Here is a 7,577-nt window from a genome sequence, read left to right as displayed (position 1 = left end):
TACAAGGTGCTGAGTGCTTCTCAAAGATTGATTTAAGATCAGGGTACCACCAGATACGTGTTTGGGAGAAAGACGTTCCAAAAATAGCTTTTAGAACCAGATATGGATACTTTGAGTTCTTGGTAATTCTTTTCTATTAACTAATTCCCTAGCAGTGTTCATGGACCTGATGAATAGTATATTCAGGCCATATCTAGACTTGTTTGTGATTGTATTTATTGATGATATTTTGGTGTATTCACGTTCAAAAGCTGAGCATGCAAATAATCTCCGAGCAGTCCTTCAGGTTCTTCGAGATCGAGAACTTTACACAAAGGTTTCTAAGTGTGACTTCTGGTTGAAATTTGTAGCTTTCTTAGGCCATATTGTATCAGATGCAGGCATTGTGGTTGATACACAAAATATTGAGGCCGTAAAAACTTGGCCTAGACCTATGATTCCGACTAAGGTTCGTAGTTTCTTAGGGTTAGCTGGGTACTATAGAAGTTTGTAGAGGGGGTTTCTTCACTTTCAACACCATTAACGAAGCTGATTCAAAAAGCAGCTAAGTTCCAGTGGTCTGTGGCTTGCGAGCATAGTTTCTAGGAGCTAAAGTACAGGTTGACATCAACACCAGTTGTAGAAATGCCAGAGGGTTCAGAAGGCTATGCGGTGTACTGTGATGCTTCTGGTGTTGGGTTGGGATGTGTTCTAATGCAAAATGGTAAGGCTATCACATATGCTTCAAAGCAGTTGAGGAAGCATGAGAAGAACTATCCGACCCACGATTTAGAGTTGGCTAGATTTGTGCATGTATTAAAGATCTAGAGACACTATTTGTATGGCGTTCATGTTGATAATTTGTGAAAATCATTAAAGCCTTCAATATATCTTTAGACAAAAGGAGTTAAATTTGTGACAGTGTCGATGGCTGGAGTTACTCAAAGACTACGACGTTGATATTTTACATCGTCTAGGAAAGGCAAATGTGGTAGCCGATGCCCTCAGTCAAAGATCTATGAGTAGTTTATCCTATTTAAGTGTTGAGAAGTTTGAGCTAGCATGAGAGCTTTATCAGTTAGCTAGCTTGGGAGTCAGATTGTTAGAGGCAGATGATAGTGGGGTCATAATTAAAGACACAACTATATCATCTCTAGTTGTAGAGGTAAAAGCAAGGCAACATGAGGATCCTAGCTTAAAGCAGCTCAGAGCCAAGGCTCAGGATCAACAGTCTGTAGCATTTGATATAGCAGGAGATGGAGCCCTTAGATATAGTGGTCGATTGTGTGTTCCGGATGTTGCAGGGCATCGGCATCATATTATGGAAGATGCTTATCATTCCCGTTATTCTATGCACCCTAGTTCTATGAAGATGTACCATGATATTAAGGAGATCTATTGGTGGCATGGGATGAAGAAGGACGTTGCTGAGTTTGTGGTACATTGTCCTAACTGCCAACAACTGAAGGTTGAGCACTAAAAGCCCGCTGGGCTAGTCCAGGAGATAGTCATTCCTTTGTGGAAGTGGGAAGCAATTAATATGGATTTTGTTATAGGGTTACCTCGATCGCGTTGTAAGTTTGACTCTATTTGGGTAATTGCTGACAGACTAACAAAATCAGGCCATTTCTACCAGTCAAGACTACTTTCAAAACTGAAGATTATGCAGGGCTTTACATCCGAGAGATTGTTAGGTTGCATGGCGTCCCAATATCTATTATCTTAGATCGAGGAGCATAATTTACCACTAACTTCTGGAAGTCTTTCCAGAAAGGATTAGGGACGCAAGTTAATCTCAGTACCGCCTTCCATCCTCAGACAGATGGCCAAGATGAACACACTATTTTAATACTTGAGGACATGCTACGAGCATGCATGTTGGACTTTAATGGAAGTTGGTATGACCACTTACCTCTTATTGAGTTTGCATAGAATAATAGTTATCATTCTAGCATCGAGATGACACCTTATGAGGCTTTGTATGGGCGAAAATGTAGATCCCTCATTAGATGGTTCGAGGTAGGTGAGTCAGGATTGATTGGACCTGACCTAGTAAATCAAACAGTGGAGCAGATTAATCTCATTTGGGAGAGGTTGCTAATAGCTCAAAGTTGACAGAAGTCATACTCAGATGTGCGACGAAGGGACTTAGAGTTTTGTGTCGATGACTGGGTATTCTTAAAAGTCTCGCCTGTGAAAGGTGTTATGAGATTTGGCAAGAAAGGCAAGCTTAGACCAAGATTCATTGGGCCATACCAGATCCTTCGGACGCTAGGACAAGTGGCTTATGAGTTAAAATTGCCTTCGGGGCTAGAATCTGTTCATCCAATGTTCCATGTATCGATGCTACAGAAGTGCGTAGGAGAACCTTATTGGGGTGTCCCAGTTGAGGAAGTTCAGAGCACAAAGGATTTGTCTTACGAGGTAACTCCAGTTGCTATATTAGATCGACAGGTCCATAAATTGAGGACCAAGGAGGTGTCTTCGGTTAAAGTATTGTGGAGAAACAAGAATAGAGAAGAGGTGACCTGGGAAACTGAGGATGGCATGAGGTCCAAATATCCTCACTTGTTTCGTACCCCAGGGTGATAGCATATCAGTTTATATTAGTGAAGTAAGTAAGAAAACTACCTAATTTTTTATATTATTGCTTCTTATTATGGTTGTTGTCGTTGTATTTTTGTTCGCACTGTTATTGCGGAGCTGAAGTGCTTAGCTATTTATGACATCCTGTGAGACGCCTAGGTTAGAATTTCTGCGTTTCAGGTTCTAGATAGTCACATTCACAAAGGATACTTTGCTTATACTTTGGCAACTCCTAGGGATATAATCGTGTGACTCAGACTTTTCATTCGAGAACGAACGTTTCTAAGGGGGGAAGGATGTAACACCCCGACTTATCAAAACATCTAATTAACTCGTACCTTTGTGGAAAGAAAAAGAGGGTTATTAATACATTAAGAATGATGTGGTATGTCTTATTTTAAGTGTTCAAGGGTTGTATCTCAAGTTTTGAAGTAAGGTAAGTTACAAAATAAAAGTTGGTGAAAGTTATCGTAAGTTCATTTTTAAAGATTTCTCTGAAATTTGGGTTAAATGTCTTGGAAGTTTTCTCCCAATATATAAACATTTATGGGGCCCACAACCCATTAAATTAAAGTTCTATGAGTCTAGTTTCCAATGCATCAAACAGTTTGGTCATACGACTTCAGAATAGAGAGATATTCGTGTTTTCGCGAGACCGCGCAAGCAAGCACGTGAGGTGGATCCCCTAAGTCGGTGGAAGCTTATAAGATAGCATCATCTTCATTTTTCTTCAGTCAAACTCGTAACAAACCCACGAAAATCAGTGAAATTCTCTTCAAATCATCCTTGTGTGTTCATAATCTATTCTTGGCTCCTTATCAAAATTGCCCTACTTCGTGAGCTTGTCGTTTTGGTATAGTTTTCATGGTGAATTGATCAGTGTAGCTCCGTGGAGGCTGTGGCAGTAGAGTTTTTTCAGTGGTTTGATTTTATTTAAGTGTTCTGGGCGTGTAAAGAAAGGGAGGAACCATCTTTTATTAGTTTATGGATACCTTAGGTCTTGGATAGTAATTTACGATAGCAATCTGTATCGATTGTCATAGTAATTCTTGTCCTTAATTACTGATTGATTTTACCTTTTTTTAAGTGTTGTAGTGGTGCGGACAGAGGTATTTTTAGCATAAATTATAAAGGAAAAGGTATGTTAAGACTATTCCGTTCGTTTGGCATATTTCCTTAGAGCTTGGGAGTGATATAGTAGGATAGTTAATGTTGGTGATCTTGTAGATCTAATTGTGAATGGTTGGTTGATTGAGTGGTTATAAACCCTCATTATTGGGACTCATAATCTATTAAGAATGTCCTTGAGTTAGGAACGACTTGGAAACTATATATATATATATTGTTTATATCTAAATTGCTCACCTTTAGCTTATTCATTTGTTTGTTGTCGCCCTTGGGGCTATTGTGGTTAGGTGTTGAGTTATGAACTACCTATGGGAGATATGATGTTGTCTAATAGGACTATGTTATTGCCTAAGAGGGCTATGTGTTACCCACGAGGGTATATTGATGTCAAATAGTGTTATGTGTTACGTACGGGGCATTTTTGACGCCACAGAGGGCTATGTGTTGCCTACAGGGCTATGTGATGCAAAAGAGGGCTACGTGCAGCCCACAGAGCTATGATGTTTCCTAAGAGGGCTATGCGTTGCCTATGGAGCTATATCTTTGCCAAAAAGTGCTATGTGACTTCTTACAAAGACAAGGGGTAACCGATAGGGTTATGTAGATTGATTTGGCACCTTCTCGGCTTATGGGGGCCTATGTAGGTGGTATGTTGTTTGTACCTACCGAGCTTATGGTGGCTTGGTTAGGTTGTTGGTTGATCATTATTGTATTTTTCAGATTCAGTTGTGGGTTAGTATTCTTATCTAAATTTGATTTCCTTACCTGATTGCTTTTGGTATATTATGATACTTACTCTTTTAGTCTATAGCCTTTCATACTTTGTACATTATTTTGTACTGACGCCCCATTGTCTGGGCCATTGCATTCATGTATGCAAGACCCGACAGATGACCCAGTAGACCTACTCAGCAACAAGATTGACTTCTATCTTGTTGGCTAGCCCCTTTCCTCCAGAGTTGCTATAGTTGGGAGGTTTGTTAGCTTTTGTTGTATATATTTTTATGGGCAGGCTGGGGCTCTGTCCCGCTAATCATTACTTAGTGTGTGGGGTGTACAACTACGTTATGGCTATGCTGGCCTAGTTTGTTGGTTTGTTGCTGCTTGTCAGCTGTTTGATGTATTGTATTGATATATACCTGCTTTCAGTTTCGCTATAGAGATCATGGGGCCACGACGGCCCAATCAGGACTTCTGTGCTAGTTGGTTATCTCTCTAGGTGTGTGCACTCACAAGGTTAATTTAACTGAAGGGTGCATATAAACTATTGAGGATCAAAGGAGTTTAAATCATCAACTATAAAGAAGTTGTGAAACTGTAGATCATAAAATTGTTGGATGCAAGAGTTATTTTTCCAATTGCAGATAACCAATGGGTGAGTCTGGTTCAATGTGTTCCTAAAAAGAAAGGTATTAGAGTAGTCCCAAATGAAAAGGCTGAGTATGTTTTTACTAGGCCAGTGACTGGGAGACAAGTATGTATAGATTACCGGAAATTATATTCATGGACCGAGAAGGACCACTTCCCTATGCCCTTTATTGATCAAATACTTGATAGGCTTGCTGGTAAGCGATGGTATCACTTCCTTGATGGTTAATCTGGGTACAACCAAGTCTCCATAGAACTGGAGGATTAAACAGAAACAATTTTTACTTGCCCATATGGGACTTTTACCTTCAAACGAATGCCCTTTCGGCTGTGCAACTCACCGGTCACTTTCCAACGGTGCATGTTATCGATATTAGCAGATATGATAGAGGACTTTATGGATGTCTTCATGGATGATTTTTCGATTCTTGGGGATTCATTTGAAGAGTGCTTGAAGCATTTAGAGATGGTACTTCAAAGATGAGTGGTTACCAAGTTGGTACTTAATTGGGAGAAATGCCATTTTATGGTTAAGGAAGGAATCGTGCTTGGGAACAAAATTTTCGGAGATGGTATTGAAGTAGACCAGTCCAAAATTCAAGTGATTGGCAAGTTACCCCCAATTTCACTGAAGGCAATGAGAAGTTTCCTTGGCCATGCCGGATTCTATCGGCGATTTATTAAGGATTTTCCAAAAATATCCATTCCATGGTGTAGGCTTCTTGAAAAAGAGTGCACTTTTGAATTTGATGCTTCTTTTTAGAGGATTTTGTGAGATTAAAAGCAAATCTTGTTTCAGCCCGTATAATAATAAACCCCAATTGGATTCTTCCTTTCGAAATGATTTGTGATTCTAGCAAATTGATCCTTTGAGTTGTGCTTGGGCACTGGAAACAACAAATTCTTTCATCCCATCTATTATGCTAGCAATACCTCGAATTATGCTTAAAAGAATTACACTGTCACAGAGCAAGAGTTTTTAGCCATGGTGTATAAGTTCGAAAAGTTTAGAGCATATTTGTTGGGAACCAAAGTTGTTGTGCATACAGATTATTATGCTTTAAGATACTTGATGGTAAAGAAATAAGCCAAACCTAGACTCATCTGGTGGGTGCTTCTACTCCAAGATTTTGATTTTGAGGTAAGGGATAGAAAGGGGTGTGAAAACCAAGTAGCCGATCACCTATTGAAGGCTTGAAGACGATGTTGTAGCAACTGGGGGAAGAGAAATCAATGATGCTTTCCTTGATGAATCGATAATGTTGATTACTCAAACTTCAATCCCTTGGTATGCCGATTACGCCAATTTCATTGTATGTGGGTTGTTACTTGAAGGTTTGAATAATCATCAAATGAGGAAATTCTTATTTGATGTGAAGAGGTATATATGGGATGAACCTTTCCTTTTTAGGGAATGTGTTGATAGCATTATCCGGTGTTGTGTGCCTGAAGTGAAGGTGCAAGAAATACTTGAAGCTTGTCATGCTTCTCCGGCGGGCGGTCATCTTGGAGATACCTTCAAATCCCCTATTGGAATGTCTCCGTACGAATTGCTAATTGGGAAAACATGTCATCTTCAAGTTGAATTAGAGCACAAATCCTTATGGGTATTAAAGAGGGTGAATTCAAATTGTGAAGTGGCAGCCAAAAATCGTTTGAGTCCACTACTTGAATTGGATGAGTTTTAGTTACAAACATATGAAAGCTCCGCACTCTATAAAGAGAAAGTTAAATGGTGGCATGATACAAAGATCTTGCCTTTGGAGTTTAGAGTGGGTGAATGTCACGACCTAGGGGTACACCCTAGATGTAACATGGCGTACAAGACCCCAGAGTCCTCATACAAGCCACTTAGCTATCATAACATAAGATATTAGAAATGAGTGGAAATTTAAACATTTTCAACATAATCAAAGTCTTATAAAAGGAAGCGGAAGTCTAATACACTTTGTCTCAAACCATCTAACACATGAATATCTTGGACACAACCCATACAACAATGTTCAAAAATTTAAAACAAAAGAACATAAGAGAAATGGTGGTCAAATCCTCGAATGCTATGAGGACTTACCAATCTTCAATCATTTCTTATTCTAATATCCTAGCCACGGGGATGAGAGTCGATATCACCGGATCCTACATTTGGATAAGAAATGTAGGCAAGAGTACGCGTTAGTACAAACATGTACTAAATATGATAGCTTGCATAAAAATCAACATAAGTAAGAGATAACAATATAAGGAATAAGCATAATCAATGCACTTAAATCATCATAACACAAGAGAAACACTTCTTAAAGTAACCTTAACGTTATCCTTAATCAAGACTTGGGTCATCCACCTCTACTCTTACATCTCATGGAAGGAAACACAAGAAACAATCCAAGCTAATCATTCATCATAACAAGTAAATCTCATTTTTAAACATACTTATGATACTTCCTTGAAGTAACCTTGTTTCATCATAACTATGCTACTTTGATTGATGAATAGTCAATCCTTAGCTATTTATACTA

The sequence above is a fragment of the Solanum verrucosum genome, unplaced genomic scaffold, assembly GCF_900185275.1.
Source record: "Solanum verrucosum unplaced genomic scaffold, falcon-dt-bn FXZP01000257.1, whole genome shotgun sequence".
Classification (NCBI taxonomy): Eukaryota; Viridiplantae; Streptophyta; class Magnoliopsida; order Solanales; family Solanaceae; genus Solanum; species Solanum verrucosum.
Note: the sequence above shows the minus strand (reverse complement) of the source record.